Here is a 21,973-nt window from a genome sequence, read left to right on the forward strand (position 1 = left end):
TTTATTGCATAGACAGGCATGCGTGAATAAGACACACACACACTCACAGAAGTGGTGCAAGCTTACTTTTCTGCAAAACTGAGAAAACCATATCTTCTAAGTTAAATAAACAGTGAAAGGGAGTGTTTACTTTATTCAAAGTCGAATGCAATTATGTTTGATCTTCTACAGGAAAGAGGCTAAAACTCAATAGCATTTCTTTTACACAGTTTATTGAGGCAGATGATAAAACACTTCCTCTAATCCAAAAGAAAAAGTAAGAGGGGAAAATGTATCTGTCCTGACCAGTGCCGCCTGGACGCCTTAACAGAGCTTAATTTTATTTTATCCCCAAGAGAAACAAAGGGAGTTTGCAGAATGTGGGAATGGGAGCAGATTACCTTTCTCTTTCAGTGTGTTTTGTGGATACCTGGGAACTCACTTTCACCTGCTTTCAGTTTAACCCTATGTTACCTGCTCTGTGAAACTAGGGATGGAATTCTGGTTTGTGCTCAGTGACCCTGTGTTCGTTCTCTCTCCTGTGCCTTTTATCCACATATAACTGGAGTTTCCTCTCTCTAATACCTCTCTTTTCATATTACTATGACCAACACAACTTTTCCAAAGATAGAGTATTTGGAAATTTGATACAATGAAGGCTTTATAAGCATTTTTGAATGATGAATGAATGAATGATACTATTAGTCACCATCATTAAAAGATAGTGAGGTGACATAATTTTCTCAGAGTTTTCTGTGAGAAACCTTCAAATGTGTACTTTCTGTGACTCCAAAGCCTGTGTTCTTAGTCACATTGCACTCCTGCTCCAATCACACAGGACAAGAGGACCACTGTAAGCCAGAGTCTGCATCCAGACTCAAGACAGTGTAGGAGATGAAGACCCTTTCTTTGTTTATTAGGTAAAACAAACAAACAAGCAAACGGGGATGCTGGCAAACCTAGGGTCACTCGGGTAATGAACCTTACTTTTGAATATATTTCCTTCTCCTCATGTTCAATTAATTCTGTTCTTTGTCGTATCTTTAAAACCTATCTTTTCTTTTTCTAACTTTACTTTATCTCGGCCTCCCTTGAGCAGACATACCTCTTCAACAGCCCTTACTGAAGCCTAATTTCTACTGTCTAAAAGATTTTCTACAGTTGAGTTGGAAAAGAAACTTCTTTGGTGATGGGGAAAAAAAAAGCTTCAGCTGTTTTTTTGAGGCAGAATCAATATTCTAATGTATTTAAGAATTCATATACCTTCTGCCCCCTGATTTCTTGTCTTTGGTCTCTAAACTCTTCCTTATTCTCCATGACAACAGAAGCACAGAACTACTTTAATATGGACTCTATATACACAGAAGAAAAACAGTGTTGGGGGGAAGCTAAGGTTAAGGCCCTTAGTAACCACTAATGAGTCAAAATTCATGTTATACATTAACTATCTTGCTGTTTATCAACCTTTGTTGTAGTGAAATTCAGCGCAGTTTAGACATGCGGACAAGTTTCTAAGGTGCTAGCTATAATGATATATAAAACTGTTTTAAAGCCTTTCTAGGTGTATACCGTGTTCATCATTCCCTACCAAAACCAGTTTTTCTTCTGTCCTCTACATTCTTTCTGTAGAGTGATTACTACCTCTGGCCTTCCCTCATGTACATAGCTGTGTGATAATCTTATCCCAGGTTTTTTGCTGCCCTGTCTTTTTCCCTGCACTGTAGTTATTCTGCTTAGACACCCACCTCCTCTCTGGATGACTAGTACCAACTGGTCCTTCTGTGCCTTCCTGTTCTAATCCTCCCTTCCTGTTTAGCCTGTTGCTGTAAACTATGGAGCTTGCTGTTAACTGTGAGACTCCAGCGCTGTGTTGCAGAAAAGTCACTGGATACCAGGGCAAAGTAAGCATTCTTGGAAACGATCGAGTGTCCTGCCTGACTTCTGAAGTTTGTTAGTTACATGCTTTGCTCTTTACCTCTTGTTATCACACACAGGCCCCTAATTGAAACATTTTCCTCCTCACCCCAAACTGATCTAAGATCTGCCCTGACAGCTCAACACCAGGGCAGCTTCTCCACTCTCTGTCTTGCTTTCAGCCCTGTGCTCTATTACTGCTTTGCCAGATAACCCTGGGTGGATCTGTTCTCCCTCGCCCACACATGCCTGTCTCCTGCATACCAGATGCGTTCCCATGGCAAAGAACTCTCTCTCTCTCTCTCTCTCTCTCTCTCTCTCTCTCTCTCTCTCTCTCTCTCTCTCTCTCTCCCTCCCTCCCTCCCTCCCTCCCTCCCTCCCTCCCTCTCTCCCTCCTGATCTCTCCCTCTCCTCCTACAACCCCCTCCTTCCCCTCCTTCTCCTGCCTTCCTGTCTCCACCCTGCCACTCCTCTCACACAGAAACAGCGACTGGAACAGGCTAGGGACACAGTAATCCTTTCTCAACAATTACATTAATCATTTTATTAAGTATTTCTTAATAGTTTTTCTCAAGAATGTCTTGTTTTTTAAAAAATATCTTTATTACTTTCTCTGGAAATGTCTATATATTCTGTATTGTTCACTTTGGTTACTTTAAATTTAATTTAATCTTTGACATTTTACAACTTGCACATGACCTTCAGAGTGGGGGCAGGAGGGATGGCAGCATCCTCAGTGCAGATCCACACACTGAGCAACGGTGCTTTAAGAGGATAATAATGTGCCCTAGTGTTATTTCTGAAATTGATTAAGTGAAAGAAAAAAGAAAATGATGTTTCAATTAAGACATTGTTAACACTTTAAAGTTTAAACTTTTGTCTAGGATAATCTACACAGATGAAACGCAAACAATCAGAGTCAGATTTTACCTTGCTCCCACCCTTGAATCAGCCCTAAATAAGTGACATGACATAGGGCACACTTGAAAATCTATAAACCTAAGATCCATCAACAGACTGAACCCGGGTCATACCTGTGAGAGGTCAGAGTGACCAGTGAAGTCAAACTCTTACTGGTGCAGCTTCGAAGTCCTCATCTAGCTCTAGCCCATCACCACAGAAATTCTCTCAGGGCCATGCTGCCTGGTCATGGGGGAAAAAAAAAGGCCAAAGCAGCAGGAAACTCCGAAAACCCACTGCACCTTCCCTGAGCAGCCATCCTGTATCCTTCTTTGCTCCCAAATCTAAGATTTATATCAAGGAAGGAACTTAATTGCCAAGGCAGCATCCGTCTAAGCTGATAGGAAGGGGAAATCAATGAGCATCTAAGCATCCCGTATTCCTGGGCTGGGCGTTCATCTCCCAGGTGCGCTTTACTTAGACCCATACAGTTGGTATATACCATCAAGCCTTTAGCTTCTCCGGAATACACCATACAATCCAGAGCAGGAAAATATCTGAAAAAGACATTAACTTATAACCAGAAGAACTTTTTTTTTTTTTTTTTTTTTTTTTTTTTTTTTTTTGGCTTTTTGAGACAAGGTTTCTCTGTATAGCCCTGGCTGTCCTGGAACTCACTCTGTAGACCAGGCTGGCCTCGAACTCAGAGATCCGCCTGCCTTAGCCTCCCAAGTGCTGGGATTAAAGGCGTGCGCCACCACCGCCTGGCCAGAAGAACTTTTCTAACCAGAGGAAAATCCAGGATGTGTATTCAGTAGCTCAAGCAAACTTGATAAAAGCGCTCAAAAGTCAAAAGACGAGTGTTAGTAGTGTGGATTTGGACGCCATCTTTAAAAGGAAGTGAAAATGTTAGTCCCAGGAGTAAGAGCAGCTGTGGAGCCGAGTGGAGGAGAAGAGGAGGCGAGACTGAGGCAGGAGTTAGCTCTGCCGCACTGCTCTGTCAATCAACGCTCTCTAAGGGCAGCATGAAAGGGAGGTAGGGAAGCAAACCAGTAATGGAAAGCTAGGTAACATGAAAGAGAGATCAGGAGCTACCCAGCACAGGAAAAGTCGATGTGCTAACAAAGGACAATGTAAAATGAAAATTAGACATAATGAAACATGAGACACAGGCATGATGGCTCAGCAATTCCAGCACTTGGGAAGCAGAAACATAGGAATACCATAAGCTTGAGGCCAGCCTGGGCTACAAAGTGAATGTGAAGGCAGCTTGGCTTGAGCTAGTGAGAGTCCCTACTCAAAAAAGCAAATAAATAAATTAGAAAATTCTAAATGTACCCTACCAAAAAAAAAAGCAGTATCAAACCCATCTTGGGTTTTTTTTGCATAATAATTTTGAACACAAGAAAGCAATGAAGTGATGCTTTTGCCATATTTGAAGAAATCAATAAATTTTGAAAGTTAATGTTATCTAGTATTTTCTTTAAATGTGACACATTCACACAGTAAGACCTCTGTTCATAGTTTCTTTGACATTAGCTGCGTTCCTGGGATTACATTGGTCCAAGGAAATGAACAGTACATACCAGTGCCAGACCTGGCCCATCAATGTCAGATGTGACTCTCATGCTCTCCTGTGTGGGCAAATTTGGGGCCTGTGTTTTGGGGGTAGCATTGGCATGCTGTCACTTCCAGAGGCAAGTGTTCTTTTTCTGAGATGGTGTGTGTTTTCAGTTCTGTTATTGTAAATTCTAGGACAATCCAGCAGCCGTGATATCACCTTAATACAAAGAATTTTGTGTTCTGATGAAGGAAGTCGGAGAAGATGGAAGGTGCATTTATTATAAATGTGCATTTAATCATCTGCTTTCAACAATCACAGAGCTTCAGAAAAAATAGAGAACACAGTCATTATGCCTGGAGCTTTTAGCCTATTCTTCCTTAAACTGAGGATGAAGCAGGCACAAAGCAAGCAGAGATGTGATCAATAAGCTTAAAGTGTGCATCATTGTGAACCTTTGTTGAACATTCTGGCTGGCAGACACTGTTGACCCTTCCCAAGCACACAGATTATGTGGTGAAGTGCATATGACCATTGAGAATGCTCCAGAGAGTCTCTAGCTCAATATCTGACACACTGGGATGAAGAAATACAGATTCTAGTACAGAAAATTAGATTGAAAACCCAGGTACTTCTGCACTGTTTCCACTTAACATTTTCTTGTGGGAGCCTCATAAAGTCAGCTAGGAACTACTGCTTTTCTGAAAAGACTGAACTAGACAGAGGGTGACTAACTCTGACGAAGGTTATAAAACTCGTCCTCAGACTATCTCGACTGACCATTTAGAGAGAAGACAGTGTTGAGTGGGTACGTCAATTTCTTTAAGGTTTAATGACCACTTCTATCTTATATTTATTCTTAAGTTTTAACGTTTGTGACTCTTTCTGGAAATGCACTTATGTAACTTAGGGTTTAAGGGGAAGTAGCATGATTTCACATAATAATTCCACATTTATGGCTCTCTTGGAAAGTAATTGTGGAGAACTGAGCTGATCATGCACTTTCCCCTCACAGTGTGCAGAGCTCTGTGTCTAACTAAGAGCACTTCGCTTTGCTTTTGTGTTTTCCTCAGTCCTGTTATTTAACCACTTGCCACTTCCATTTAACAACCATTCACATGCGCTCATTTTGCATATTTTTCCTTGTATATGGCTCCATAAAATCTTTATTATGTTTTTACACTGACTCTAATTTAAATAAATACTAATATGGCTCACAATTTCCTGCGAACTCAGGGTCTTTAAGGCCTTTGCACACTGGGATGAACGCATCCACTATGTTGTGCTTAACAACTGCAAAATAAGCCTCCTTTGGCTCTATTGAGTCTAAACTATCTGTTCTTCACTAAGGGGTACTCCATGTTCTGTTGACTGCCTTCACATGAGGTCTCAGACTAAGTGTGCATTTGTGTGCATCTGGAGAGCCTGAATGAAGCTAATTACCCAAAATCAGGGAGGTCAAAGAGTCCGTGACTGCACAAAGTGACTAAGTCCGTGACACTCTCTTGCTGTTGCTGTCCACAACTAGCAATCACTGTGTCAACACGTCTTAAGGACACTTAGCATCATCTAGCTTTCTAACTCCAAGCAATCCTGTAGGTTTAAGTAATACCTCTTTGCTATTATAGCTACATATCATTGATTACTTCTAATTTTTGGCACACAAGTTTAGCTCATCAAGACAGCACATCTCCCAAAACATAACTCAGGATCTCTTATAAGGACAACAACAGTTAAAGACAGAAGGGATGGAGGAGCACTCATTATCTGAGAGGAACATACAAAACTAGATTCAAGAAGACATTACGGCAGTTGTGTGGACTCCCACCAGTCAACATCCATCAGAGAAGGTTGGGCCTTCCTGCGTTGCTGCCTATCTGTAGGTCTGCATACAGGGGATTCTTTCCCATCATTCTCCTTTTTATTGGGCCAGTATGCAGCATCTTTGCCAGGTTGCTAAGATACTTTAAAGTAAAAAATTTGGGCTTAGAGAACCACCTTTTACAGCTGTCTGGAATGATAGTTGTTCAAGACTTGGAGATATGGGACAAACTGTGGATATTCAACAGTGAATACATTAGGCATTTTGTGGGCATTTCCTGTTAATGCATTTTCTTACCAGGGATTTGTGTTGTCTATGTTCTGTATGGTACAAGTCATTTATTCTGGACCTAGAATGCTGAAGAAGTGTCCATTTTCTGGGCATATTAATATCCAGTCAAGAATGTGGAAGCAAATTGAGTATTTTATCAGAAGAAATAGGATTTCTTACATAGAGATTTCTTACATGGGTGTTAAAAAAATCTGAGAGGACAAATGGGAACAGAGAGATAACCCAGGCATTAATACTATAGACAATAGCTGTGGCCTTTTAGAAGAAAATGAAAGACAGAATGTATTCTGACTCAAGAACAGTAAAAATAGTTCATAGTCACTGGGGCTACAAACATGGAGAAGGGGTTTTGTGGCAAAACTGAATCCTCTGTGCTAGAAACATTCCTAGAGACAATGGCAAAGGTGACGAAAATCTTCCCTTCTTCCCTCTGATTTTTTGTCAGAAAGGTTTCCTAAACAGATTCTTAAGCAATCACATGACCAACTTGTAAAAGGAAGGTAAAGGCAGCCAGGTTCCATTCTCTTTCCCACTAGTGCATTATTAACTATACCATAGAATGGGCTTCACTAGTGTATTACTAATTATTCAAAATAATGAGTTTCATTGTAATATTTTCACACATGCATATAACATGTGGACAATACCCATCCTACCTTACTAAAGTTTGTAAAAGACAACCAGACAAGGGAAGCTGAATAATGTTTGTAGATTCCCACCTCCAACACTGCAGAGGACAATAGAGGCCTACAGTAGTAGTGCCAGGAAAGGATGGGCAAGGGTCAGCACAGAGAAGTGTGGTTTCTGGATTTTGTATAATTGTAAAAGAACATCTTTAGTAAGTTTGTATTCAGTTTCAATAGGCAAAAAGGTTTCAGCTATGATTCAGTATCTAATTTGGCCCAGAAAACCATGAGCCTATACTAACAGACATGATTCATTCTGACCTATAAGTTATTAAACATAAAGTATTTGAAGTGTTAACAAACATTTCTCAGTCCTGGCTCCATTGCATATGTACCTAAAAGATTCTGTATATTTGTCTGTATTGGGAACTCTTTGGAGATGTGGGAAGATGGCACGAGGAATGAGAACAGGTACAAAGATTGGCAGCCATAATCTCACACCTTAGGAGACATAAGCAAAACAAAGTGCATCATTTTAAGCAATGAAGAAAATCTGCTTGCACTCTCTCAATTCTACTTAGCAGACTATATGAAAATGAGGCAAGGCATTTATACAATGATACTGCTACAGGTTTATGATTTGATTTTGTGAGATAATATCAAGCATTCAGAAAACTAATAGCAAAACTTCCATTATAAGAATTTTCTTACAGTGGCAAATTAAACTCAATAATTTTTGTATGAGATGTGTATGCACTCGTGTATATGCATGTGTGAATGTGTGTGCAGACTTTTGGAGGTCAATTTCAGTATCCTTCTATGAATACTGTTCACTGTGTTTTTTGAGGCAGGATCTCTCATTGCTTTAAAGCTTATGGGGCAGGCTAAGCTGGCAGCCAGTGAGTCCCAAAGAACTTCCTGTGTCTACCGACCTAGTGCTGAGATTGTAATGTGAAATCTTGGGGTTGGCTTCAGATCTTCATGCTAGTACTTCAAGCATTTCCCTGGCTGAGCTATCTTCCCAATCCTGTAAGGTCAATGACTGTCCCAAAAGTTCCCATTCCATTCCCACTGTCTTAGAATTCATGCCAAAACATGGACTTATTGCAGCCAGTAGGAAAGTACTGAGTACAAGGTGACTGAAGGCTCATGTGAAACTGTTTTGTGAATATGCTTGCCTTCTTGCATTTCTGCTCCCATCTGAGAAAGGCCTGTCTAACCTGGCTTTGAAATATGATGAAATGATGTAATGTGAAGCCACACCACCCAGATTGTCCAAAAGAGACCCAGCATCCCCCATCACTCAGCACAGACAGCCTGTAGATGTGAGTCCTATGGATCTAACATTTGTGTCTCGTCTGGATAAACGGCTGGCTGCCAAGGAGATTGGGGTGAGCAAAGCAAATGCTTTCATTGTAAAATACCCAGATTTTATGGTTATCTGTTGCACAGCCTTGTTTAAACATTGCAGATCAGAAAGCCTGATAAAACTTGAAGTAGTGTACAACAACTATCCCTACAGAATGTAAACCTCAAGGATAAATAGTAAAACATAGACAAAGAATGTACTACACAAATAAATGATTTAATTAGAAAGAGTGAAGGATTAATTCATATTGAAAAATATAAGAAATTCCAACTATCACTCAAATAAAGAATTATAAGATAGAAACTAAACTTAGATTTCTAAATTCTTGGATGCAGATTATACTATGTGAAAATAATCTGATGATCTATGTTACTTAATTAACACAACAAAAGTGTACATATTTATGTAAAGTAACTACAGAAGTCTTGTAGATTTTAAAAAACAAAAAAATGGGAGAAAGCAACATGACAATGATTTCAATAAGTTATAAAAATCAATCTCTATTTATTGTAACACAACATCTACCATTTTAGATTCCTTGTATGTATCTTTTAAACAGTTTTATAAACACAGCAGCAAAAATAACTTCATTACTATACTGTCTCCAATTAACCAGGCAAAGACAAGAATTTAAAAAGGCATTAGCAAAGAAAGTTGAGCAACTCTAGGATATAAATGGTAACTCAAGTCAGTGGTGGTAATATGCCAGTTCTAGAATGCAAACAAGATAACCTTTAGAGAAGGCATGCTTGTCAATTTTATAATTTGGTATCAATTGGGCACGACTTTTTAAGTAAAGTTAATACAATTTTAATTTGTGCAAAACCTTGTAATTACTAATTTGTACTTAATGTCCTTAGAAACACTTAAAAGAAGAGAACTATTTGAAAAAAGATACTATTTATAGAAATACATTATTGGAAGCCAAAAATCATTGATGGTGAGTTATTAAGCAGAGCTGATAGAAGAGAGAAAGACACTTTAGCTATATAGTTTTTTCATTATTTATTTTAGTTTTAGTTTAGGAGGCACATACATATGTGTGTGTGTGCACGCATGTGGGAGTGCATGGGCTCACAGAGTCCAGAAAAGTGCATAATATCCCTTGAATCTAGAGTTGCAGGTGATCATAAGCTACCCAGTTTTCATGCTGGAACCTGAACTCAGGTCCTCTGCTAGAGCTGGTATGAGCTATTGACCATTGAACCATCCATCCAGTCTCTACATATTGTAATATCAGTTCATCTTGGATCCAAAAAAAAATTTAAAGTGAATTTGTTTGCACATTGGATAAAACTATATTACATTAAAAGAGAAGTTTATGATTCTAATAAACATTCTCACTTTTCATCATTCCAAATATGTAAAAGTTGTGAGGAATGTGAATGACAGCTGCTACGATACATAGTATCACATCTAAAAGTAGCAAATATAGTAAGAAAACTGTTTGTGGTGTACAGGACAGACCATTGATAAATTGTTCTCTTTATTGATATCTAGAGGCCTTCTGTATCTCTTCTGCCTAATTTTGTTTTGAAGTTTTCTATTTCAGATATGACAATATCTATGCCAGCTTGATTATAGCTTCCATTCGCTTGATCAGTTAATTTACAACCTTTGACTCTGTCTTTGAATGTCTTTCATAGCAAGTGTATTTCTTTAAGACAGCAGGTAATTAGATATTGCTTTTTAATCTATTTAGTTACTCAGTATCACTTAATTGATTAGTTTCAGTCATTTTTATTTAAAGTTGTTATTAATAAGGTTTGTTATTTCCCATAATTCTTCTCTGGTTAGTTAAACTGATTATCCCCTATGTAGTATCAGGGGCTGCTGGATTTTGACTTGTCTCTGCTATGTTTGTGTAGTCCTTTCATGTGACAAGTGCTTTCTTGTCCTCATATAAAACAAATTAAACCAGTTTGTCCTCCCAGAGAGAAATCCTGGTTCACTTCTGACAGACTTCCCATTTCTGATATCCTCGGGCTTCAAGTTAAATGTTTTGTGGTGCTTTAGGGATCAGGCTGTCCATTCATAGTATCCAGTAACAGAAGCTCAGGGAGAATTTCAATTAATGAGCTCATGATATGAACAAACATTTCTCCAAGATTAGATATAAATAGAAATAAACACATGAAAAAGGTATTCACATCCCTGGCCATCAGGGAAATGAAACTTATTAACTATACTGGAATATTTTTCTCACCCCAGAAAAAAAATGACTCCCATAAAGAAGACAAATAATAACAAACCTGGCAACAGTGTAGGGAGAATGGAACCCCTGTGCACTGGTAGTAGGGATGTAAATTAGTCGAGCCACTATGGAACTCAATATGGAGAAATGTAAAAAAAATAGAGCTCCCATATTATCCAGGTAAACCACTGTGAGATTCTAAGTCAACATGCTACAGAGGCACTTTACACCCATGCTTATTGCAGGATTATATATTTGTGGAGTATGACATGAAAGCAGGCCAAGACTAGGGGAAGAAAGAAGAGAAGTGGGAGGGGAGAAAGTAGATAAAAGAGGGAAGATAAAAGAAAAGGAGGAAAGGGGAAGGAGGACAGGATGGAGTAAAGATGGTTCAAATGTATCGTACACTTGAAAGAAAGTATTCATCATGTACAATGAAGATATATATAAATTTAGAAGTCTTAACTCTAGCCCACAATGCTAAAACATAAATTGAGCAAGATAAACATTGTAGCTATCATAGAGAATTCTATCCATGAAATGAAATAACCATTTTAGGATTATTATGATACTCTAGAGATATGCTAAACCTCTGACTCTCTGGTTACTACAACTATGTATTCAAAAGCATATTTATATCTCCTAGAATTATTTCTTACTCATAAATGTCATAAGACAATGATGTAATTGCTATAATTATACATAATTTATATAATTGGTATCTAATGACATATCAATTTAAAATATATTTAAGAAACATACTCATTAATAACATCTCTCAAAGGAATAATATAGACTAGAAGTTGTTTCCAGAACAATTTCTATAGAAATTGTTTGCTTTGTAAAAAAATTTATTTTGGAAATATTTATGCATGCAGATAATGCATCTTGATCATATTCACACCTTATCCTCAACTCCCCCAGGATTATATATCATACTTTTCTTTCAATTTCATGTCCTTTTTACAATGCAGTAAGTGTATTTGTTTTCTACTCACTAAGTCCACTTGATGCGCTCCATCCAGATGTGCATAGCTATGTGGTCATCCACGAGGGCATGGGGATCTACCAGCGGACACACTTCTAAAGAAAAGTAAGCCTCTCTTTCCTAGCAGCTATCAACTGCAATAGCTCCTCAGCTATGGGTAAGACCTCAGAAACCCTTTCAGTCCACAGTAGAATTCATAAGTACCTGAATCTGGATGGATCTTTTAAGCTTTGCTCACTACTGTTGTGAATTTGTATGTGTCAGAGCCATGTCGTAGAAAGAGGACAGCACTTCACAACAGTCTTGCATATCCCCCAGATCTTCTATGCTTTCAGTTTCCTCTTCTGTATTGTCTCCTGAGCACTGGAAGAGCAGTTGATGTAGGTGAAAGTATAGCACTGAGGCCTCACAGCTGCTTATTCTCAGCTCTTTGTACAGCAGCATGTCTCTATATTGACCACTACCCTTTGAATCTAGAATCTTCTCTGCGCAGAGTTAGGATCTGCACAGATCTATGGATACAAAAATTAATGCCTGAAAAACCGTTTGACATGACTATTTAGGAAAACAACATCATGTCCAACATTGGACACTGCATACTGAAATACCAACCTGCCAGGTAAGATGTGCCCACTAGTATAATGTTGGCTAGACTTTACGAGTTCATGAACTGATTGCAGCTGAGACACTCTCCATAGGAGGGATTTCATGCCTCGTCCAGTAAACACAATCAAAACACATAACCAGGGAACTTGTTTGATTTTTAAGAAACATTGCTCATTTAATTTAGTTTAAATCAGAAAATGAAAACTCATTTTGGAAAAAAAAAAGATGTTCTGTGGAAGGAAAGAACTTGGAATCGAGCCAGTATTTCTAAGCACTCCCCCCACTAGACTGCACCTGTAGGCCTGCAAGTAATCTAAGAGAATTTGAAACAAGACATGAGACAGCAATAAGCAGGCAAGGAGTTCAGGGACTCTTTGAGGCCACACAATAACTCAACTCTGTTTCACTGAATTACTGTTTCCGTATTTGCTTACTATATACTTAGATTCTTGTGGGCCTTCACATATGAAAGATATGGCCAATTGAGTTAAGTAAGGATATTTGCTAGATCTTTTGTCCCATTCCCAAGCTACTAAAGACAGGCTATTATAGTCCAGCCTGGAGCAGCTGAGGGTTTGAAGAGTATATTGAAGACTCCTGAGTAGGAGCTGCAGATATCCCCCAGAGACTCTCAGTAGTGGCTTCATGAGATTTGAAACAATATAAAAGACACTCTATGAGGAAGTGGATTCTATGGCTGGAGATAGACATGATGGATCCTGAGTCCATCTCCTTGTTATTCAACATAGGAAAGAATTATGCATAGGATCACTGTCTACGTATACATATTTCCTCTTTTTATTTTCAAAACTCCAAAAAAATTGGTTGATGTACCAAGTGTTTATTGGCTATTTCAAGATTACCATTTCCATAATTTTAGCAACTTTGCATTAAATAATTATAGCAGTGCACTCTTCCTTTTCTAATTTGTAACTAGCAAGATTTCATTTTACTAGGAAACAAAGCAGCAAATGGATCATACCCACTTGAATTCTTTTTTTTCCCTAGAACTGGCTCTTTTAATGAATCTCAGATTGTTCCTTTTCTGGGCAGTAGTCATGGGTTTCCTGGCAACAGTCACTTGGGTTTCCAAGTATTTTCAAGCTTAGATGGTAAAATTCCTGCAGGAGATTCCTACACAGCTGTAGGACATACCCAGTGGCTGGTTCACAGGAGAGCTCTCTCCCCTACAACTGTTCACAAGAGCAACTGTGTCCTAGCCTTGCATTTACTTATGTGCATCGCCAAAAACACCCAAGTTATTTCTGGTTTATGGTAATTTCCAAAGGCAAAGGAACAAATGCGTTGCCAAGGAGACATGGAAAGAGAGGAAAGAGGAGTAATGATACCCAAGTCTGAGCATCTGGTATAGTCCCTGCTCCCATCCCCCACCCACAGAACACAGGTGCTTCCAGAAAGACTGAGATAGCATGAAGACATTGCTCAGTTATCCATGGTTCTCAGATAGATTTATGCCAATTCACCTCTATCCAGAAACTTGACATATGATTTAAATAATTTCTTTCGTGGTATGTAAAACCAACCAAGAAGAGAAAGCAGCTGTCACAGTTTTCACTGAACACATTATCAAGTTTCACATTATCAAGTTGGGTTCTGATGGGTCAAGACTATTAAATACTAAAGCAATTAAAATTCTAAGTTCCCATGATCAGCCAGTTCGGACATGACTATAAGTAGGTTGAGAAACTGGCGTGTTTTGCTGCTCTGCACTTGTTTGTTATTTCAGAAACAGCATTGTGAGTCCTTACTTCAATAGCTCAGGGCATTGACAGCATACTGACCACCATTCATGATTATCTCTAATGCTACTAAGTAAATTTTCAATAGAAAATTATGTTTTTCAAAAAATAAGACACTACCTACCTCTAAAATTTTTCGGACCACCTCATATACTAGCCTTTCAGCCACTCTGTTTATCCTCCCTGTGATGTGAACACAGCAATTGCATAATATGGGCTATGATGGATACTCATACCCTTCATGTATTACTCCCCTAAGAGAATTTAGACTTTCTAGATTATAACTGTAGATAAGTGCCTCAAAGCTGGTAGACTGAATCTTCAAGGACCATTTTCTATATATATATATATATTTTAAATTTTGCAATTTTTTAAACTAAAATAAACTTATAACTTGAAAAAAGTAATTAGATTTTTAAAAATAAAATGAACCTTTTAGTGAATGCACACATTAAAGTACATGTGGATTTGCTGATTGGTTTGGCCCTAAGGATATTCAATGTGTTACGGTGGTATCTGAAATGTATAAAACCCTCATGATGAGTCTTTCCTGATACAAGGATTGATATCATTATAGGTGTGCTTTAACCTAAAAGGGGGACACCACATCAACTCTGGGAAGACTAAGGCCCCTCACTTAATCACATCAAAATACATATGCACACAAAGGATACCTAAATAGGAAGATATGTATATTTAATATTAAAATTATATGGAATGCTAAAAGTTCTGTAATACTCTGGTTATAGTTTGTTGTGTCAGTGCTTCAGTTTACTCTCCTGTAACCACTGTACCGTCAGTGAGAAAACCCGGCTATTCTTTTACAGGTGTGACTTTTACCAATGAGTTTTAAAGAGCATTATAAGCATGTCCTTTTTCAAAATTTTACTTGACAAATGGGGATTGTTCCTAATTTAAGGCTTAACTGGGATCCTTTGACAATGGTTAATAGGAATGTTACACATATAATAATTTCTTTATTTAAGTTTGATACAAAGTCTCATATAGCTGAGGTTGTCCCTGAACGCATTATGTAGACAAGCCTAGCTCTGACCTCCAGATCCTTCTGCCTTCACCTCCCAAGTGGGATTACAGGACTTGGGAGTACTGAGTTTAAGTCTTTTATTCCGTAATGTCATTACATATCTATCCTTTTAGATTATCTTTAGCTTTGTGCTTATGTCAAATGTCCATTGCATAGAGTATTTCAAACTGACATCCAATACCCATGTCAAATTTAATCCTTTCTCACCTAAGTAGAATTAGCTGATCTGTCCCCATGCCTCTTCAGTCTTCACTGGGTGAGCATCTAGCAAGTATTACTACCTGCTCTTGTGTCTAGATGTAGATATAGGACTTTGCTCTTACAGAATAGTTGGATGTTTCATAAGATTGACACTTAGTATCATTGAAGAGCATTCCCTTAAGCCTCAGAGATTTAGTCATTTGCCTTTTACAGAAGCACATGATTTCTTATTACATTATTTGTGATTTTTCACTTATTAGTCCTTTGGCTAAAATCAGCTGCAGGATCTACCATCCATTGTTTCACAAAGTATCCACTATATTTTAGACACAGACAATACTAATCAATACTGATATGAGCAAGACAGGTAAATGGCATAATTTTTCAGAATTTGTGATGCAGAGGATGAAAAAAAAAAAAAAAACAAGCCTTAATGAATCCTACAATGGAAGAATGTAAGGCCCAGCATGGCAATTGGGAGAATTCCTTAGTTGCTTCCCAGTGATAAAATACTCTGACCCAAGCATCTAAAGGGAGACAGGCTTGACTTAGCTCATAAGTACAGTTCACAATCCATCCTGGCAGGAAAGACACAATGCATGTTAGTGTTCAACTTGCCTGCTCCAGTTCATAAGTCCTGGATCCCCTGATCATGGTATGGTCCCACTCACAATTAAAGGTGTTCCCACTTAATCAAAGCAATCTTTCACAGGTATTGTTAGAGGTTAGCCTTAATCTATACACTCCCTCAAAGAAGTGCCAATACGGCATCATATCAGTATCAGTTGAATAGTTGAATAGTGAAGGAAGAGCTGTGAAGAATGTTTAAAGAGAAATCTGAAGGTCTAGGATGAGCTAGTCCTTTTTATCACTTTCCTGAGCTGCTCTCAAATACCTGCCCTCAAAGTGTCTCAAACATGGCTGTTCATAAAAGGCTTTGAAGAAAAATTAAAATATTAATGCCATATCAAAATGTCTGTGTGATAGATGAGTGCGTGAAGGATTATGAAATGAGCATTTCGCAAAAGCTCTTTGAAACTTAAAATAATTGCTTGTAAATTCATCTAAATCAAACTTAAACTTAGCTTAACATGCTATGCTTCATCTTAGTCAAATTCGTATTTAATTAGGTAATTAACATGTCTGATCATTTTGCAACACTTACAGATTGCTGATTACGACTGATAAATGAGCATTGTACTATGAATATTTAGTTTCTCGATTGTAACCATGAGAACTACATGTTTTCATAAAATAATTGATAGTGGCAAAGCTCTTTGCATCATTTCTTCTCTGTGGTTTATTGCTGGATTTTGACACGCTGTCCACATGGTGTTTTCTTTAACGCATTTACAACCTTTCATGTGTAGTGCTTGTCATTTCTCAGAACTCAGATGATGACCTGTGAGAGTACGTCTCTGCCCTGTTCAGTTCTTTTTCAAAGTGGATCATAAAGGAAAAAGCATATGGTACAAACAACATGAGTGTCCTTCTGATCTGAAATTTGCATTTTGAATATGTGTCCATTTAGAGAATTAGCATTTCATACAAAAACATTAGTATTGGCTTTGCTTAAGAAATTGTGCCTAGTCCTGAAGCAACTTGATATCCCAGGGAGCCTAGCATAACTGTCTCCTAAGAGATTTCATCCAGCAGCAAATGGAAACAGATGCAGAGACCCACAGACAAACATCAGGCAGAGCTTGAGGATTCTTTCCAAAGAGTGTGGAATAGGACTGAGCATTCTGGAGGAGCCAAGGAAACCACAAGAAGACCTATAGAGTCAACTAACCTGAGCTCCTCGACAATCCCAGAGACTGAACCACCAACCAAAGAGCATACAGGGGCTGGACCTAGGTCCCCTTTACATTGTAGCAGATGTGAAACTTGGTCTTCATGTTGGTATCCTAATAATTGGAATGGGGGCTACCTCTGTTGCCTCTTATTGGATCTGCTTCCCCTATCTGGACTCTTTAGTTGGGCCTAAGTGGGAGAAGATTCACTTAGTTGTGTTGCAACTGGGTGTCGTAGGGCAGGGTGGCACCCAAGAGGGGCTTTTCCTTGTCTGAGGAGAAGGGGTGAGGGCAGTGGGAAGAGGGATTTGTAAGGGTGGGACTGGGAGCAAAGGAGGGAAGGGGTTGTGACCAGGATGTTAAGTGAATAAATAAATTAAGTAATGGAAAATTTCATATTATATATGAATATTATATTATCATATATATAATATGATTTATAACATATATATAATTATTTATATACTATATATATTTATATATCATATATAATATTAAGTATAACCTTTTATCATATATACTGTATGAATGTTATATTATACTTGTATCAAGAATTCATTGATAAAAATATATCAAAATAATAATCACCTTGAAAAGCTTATTGAATGAGAAGAAATAGGAAACACATTAAACACACAAGACTCATCTCTTACTCGTGCTGCAGTGAAGATGATAGTGAATCTGAGAGGCTTCTTTCTCACCTCCTTGAAGGGTGAGCCCTCCTGGGAGAAGCTGATTGCTTTCATCAGAGCACAGAGAAACTCATCCTGATGAAAAGTCAATTAGTGACGTGAACATCAGCTCCTAGGGCAGGTTCCTGACGTAGTGCTGCTCAATTGACATGCCAGCCATTCTAGTCACCCTTCTACAAATAGCTACCAAAGAGCTGTTAGGAGTGGGCATGGGCCAGTATTTCTATATAGTCTAAGATGACTGTAAACTTTCTAACATCAGCCATCTAACTGGAGTGAACACAGCAGTGATGACTATAAACAGTCCAGAGATCTGGGTAAATAACATGATTTGGCTTCCATACAAAGATGTATTACAAATTCAGAATCTACTTGTTTTATAGCATCTGTTTCTCATTTTCTTGCTATGTATTCAAGTACTTATGATCCTCCCGTCTCAGCATTCTGAGTCCTGAGGTTAGAGGTATGTACTGCTGTACCCAATTGAAGGCTAACTTATCACTCTGTCACCATCCCCACAATGGACAGGGAGCTCACAATGCCTCACTGTGCCAATAACACCATCTTAGGAGTAAACAAAAATGCCAGTGTATGATTTGGGAGAACATAGGTTTTGCTAAACATGCAATGATGAATAATTGTCTCTGTCTCCTTTCTAGTCTTTTTCTTATTAACCTTTACACACTAGCTAATGATATTTGTTACTCCTTTTTGGCAAGAGACCTTGAAGCAGAAGACATAGAAATTTAAAATGAAGAAAAGGTGGTATAAGGAATAGCCAATGAAATACCAAATAATATAAAAAATCTTTAACAAGGTTTATTTTTAAAAGCAATTTGCATATTTTAATCACAAATACAGTGGCAAGCAATTATAAACCAATCTGACCTTGAGTTTAAAAAAAAACTATATTGTCTTAAAAACTAAGGCCTCTTTTTCCCATGTAAATACTTCTAAAGGCAGTCAATCATAATAAATGAGAGAAAACTATATTGCTCCACATATTTTTTGTAATGAAGATGTTTATAATATTTTTTCATTAGTTCTCTGAATATACAAGCAATTTTAGGAACTCAGAACATATTAACCACTCTGATTTGAATGTTGAATGTCCTGCACAGCTCATGTATTTGATCGCCACCCATCTGGCAGGTTTTGTCATCTTTACTCCTGAGGCCTACCTGGTACAAGTGGTGGTATAGATGACACCGTTACAGTGGTTATAGGTCCTGGGAGCCCAAGCTTCTAATTCAAGCTCCAGACTGTAGTACTTTTGAATGAATATTTTTTACCTCCCAAGCACCTGTCTAATGATGGGACTTCTCCTCATGTAAAACGCAGCATGTCTGTTATAATTTATATGTAGGTATGAGGGGGAAATGCAGAAAAACAAAGTAATGAGGTTACTCAGGAGCTGTAGTGTATCTATGACCTTTATTTGTTAAGTCAAAAATTTACACATGATAGTCACACAGCATTCCTCAAAGGAAATGGTAATGAGTCCATCTGAAACACATGGATAGTCTTTACGGTTAAAGGTAAAAACTAGTCTCTTCTTTGGCCAATTTTCCTTCTAACTAGAATACAAAGTGGAATAAATAATGTACCCACAGCACTTGCCTGCGGAAATGTGTTTCTTCTCATTTGACCTTGTTTTGGATTTTTTTTTTTTATTTTGATCAATTTTTTTAATGGCTTTATTCTTTCTACTAAGGAGCATTTTGCTGAGACGCCCTCCTTTTTAAAGAGTTATTTTTCTTGTCCTCGACGACCTGAAATTGTACTATTTGGATGCAGCTCATTTTAAAATGCTCTGTTGAACAGGAAATAGAGGAGAATTTTAAAAAGACAGACAAGGAACATTAGTCACGGATTTGTCTCCCATACTTCACGGTGATATATTTGCTGTGCTGCGCATTCAAGTGTGAATACCTTCCTACACATACTTTTCAAATACAAAAAGTTACACATATTAGGAGTTCATATGAGGCAGTCCTTGTAATGATGGTGGAAAACCAAGTTTGAAATCTACACTACCAGCAGAAAGAACATGTTCTACTGAATTCAGCACCCAGCCTTTGGAGCTGGAAAGATGGCTCTGAAGATGAAGCCCTTATCATGCAAATGTGGAGACCTGAGTTCAAATTCCCAGAATGCCTGTAAAGCTGGTTTCAGAAGAGGAAGTCTGTAATCCCAGTGTCCCTATTGTGAAATGGGGAGCAAAGACTAAAGAATTCCCAGAATCTTGGGAGTCAAGCAGCCTTACTGATACAGCAATGGACAGCAAAGAGACTGATCCTGTCTCAAAAAAGGTAGAAGGTAAGAAACAGCACCCTCTGAGCTCAACATGGCTCTAAGCATATGAGTGTATGAGCTCTCTCTGTCTCTGTTTCTGTCTCTGTATCTCTCTCCTCTCTCTCTCTATCTCTCACATACACAGAGAGAGACATGTCTCACCATACACACACACACACACACAGATACACCTCTCCCTTTTTCTCTCTCCCTCTCTCACTTTCTCATTCTCTGACTCTCCCTCCACCTCTACCACCTTCTACCACTCCATCTCCTCCTCTGTCTGCCCCTCCCCCTCCACCACCTCTCTGTATTCTACTTGCAGGTCAGATACAAGCTCTCAGCTATTGCTCCAGTGTCATGCTTGCCTGTCTGATGCCATGCTTCTTGCCACAATGATCATGGATTCTCCTTCTGAAACTGTAAGCCCCCATTAAAGGCTTTCTTCTATATGTTGCCTTGGTCATGGTTCCTTTTCATAACAATAGAAAAGTAAACATGACAGAAATTATACAGAGAATGATGGGAATTAAATGTATGTACCAGTAGCTTCAGATCCATATTTATTACCAATGGACTTCCAATAACTGTAATTTAAAATCTGATAAAATCATATTTGATATTAATGGAATAATGCAGCTAAAGTACAATAATTAAAAAGCAAGACAACAAGTGGAGAAACTCTATTACAAATATTAAAGGAGCCAATGCTACAATTATAAAGAATTTCCACACGTGAACAACCAAACATCATCTTATTGGATAAAAAACTCTTCACAAAAATAGTCATAAGTGGCTCAGAAATATGTAAAAAGTTATTATTATTAATAATATATCATTAATGAATATTATTAATAATAATATTGTTAATGAAAATATTATTAATGAATAAATATAATTTAACATCATAATTTTATCTAGACAAAAATTTTAAAGCTTATCTATTTGAGCACTGGCTACAAACTGGAAGCTTTGCACAAAATGGTAGTATTGTTGTCAGCGAACTCTCCTTACAACACTGCACTCATATGCACTAAGCTAAGCACATATATTTTCTGCAGCCAAAGCTCTATTCCTAATTATATATTCAACAGAGTGGCCTTCATATATGTGCTAAAAAGTGTGTAAAGATTATTTATAATAGTATTATTCATGACACCCAAATATTAGAAAATAATACATTAGGCTTACAGCTTCCATTATATCATAAGTCCATAGAAAGCTATAACTTAATATGTCACCAAATTGTCACCTCACTGGAGAGAATATTGTATAAGTAATAACCACCATGTTTCATTCATACCAAGCAAGCTGCAGCTGCTCCCAGGCTGCCAGCTGGCTGAGTTGACATCTTCACATAAAGCAAATACATGGCCCAACAAAGCTGATGTTGGGGGCTGTAATCCATGCCACTCTTCTTACCCTACCTCCTCCTTCTGCCTGTGCTGTTACTGAAGGCTCTGACTCTCTCTTGGTGAAGGCACTCTCTGGTTCATGACTCACTAAGCTAAGACGAATTCTGCTTAATTTAATTTCCCTAGCACTTTTCTTTTAACATGACCCAACAGTCTAGCAACGGTCGAATAAATTAAGAATGGTACATGTAATCCACCAAGGACTGTGTGTGACAACATAGTTATACCTTATATGTGGCTCAGAGACCAGACAGACAAGATCATACACCATCCAACCCAGTTTCTACAAAATCCAATACTTGGTGTGTTTATAAAGGAAGACCATTTATTCAAAGAAAGAATGGAAAAGTCTTTTACACATTTGAGTCCCACTTCTGATATATGTATATTTGTACATGCGTGAGAAGTTTTAAATAAGTTATTATAATATTATATTATTATATTATACTATAATATATTATAGTATAATAATATAGTATATTATAGAAGTTTTAAATAAGTTATATATATAATAGTTAGAGA

The sequence above is a fragment of the Arvicanthis niloticus genome, chromosome 4 (assembly GCF_011762505.2).
Source record: "Arvicanthis niloticus isolate mArvNil1 chromosome 4, mArvNil1.pat.X, whole genome shotgun sequence".
NCBI classification, from domain to species: domain Eukaryota; kingdom Metazoa; phylum Chordata; class Mammalia; order Rodentia; family Muridae; genus Arvicanthis; species Arvicanthis niloticus.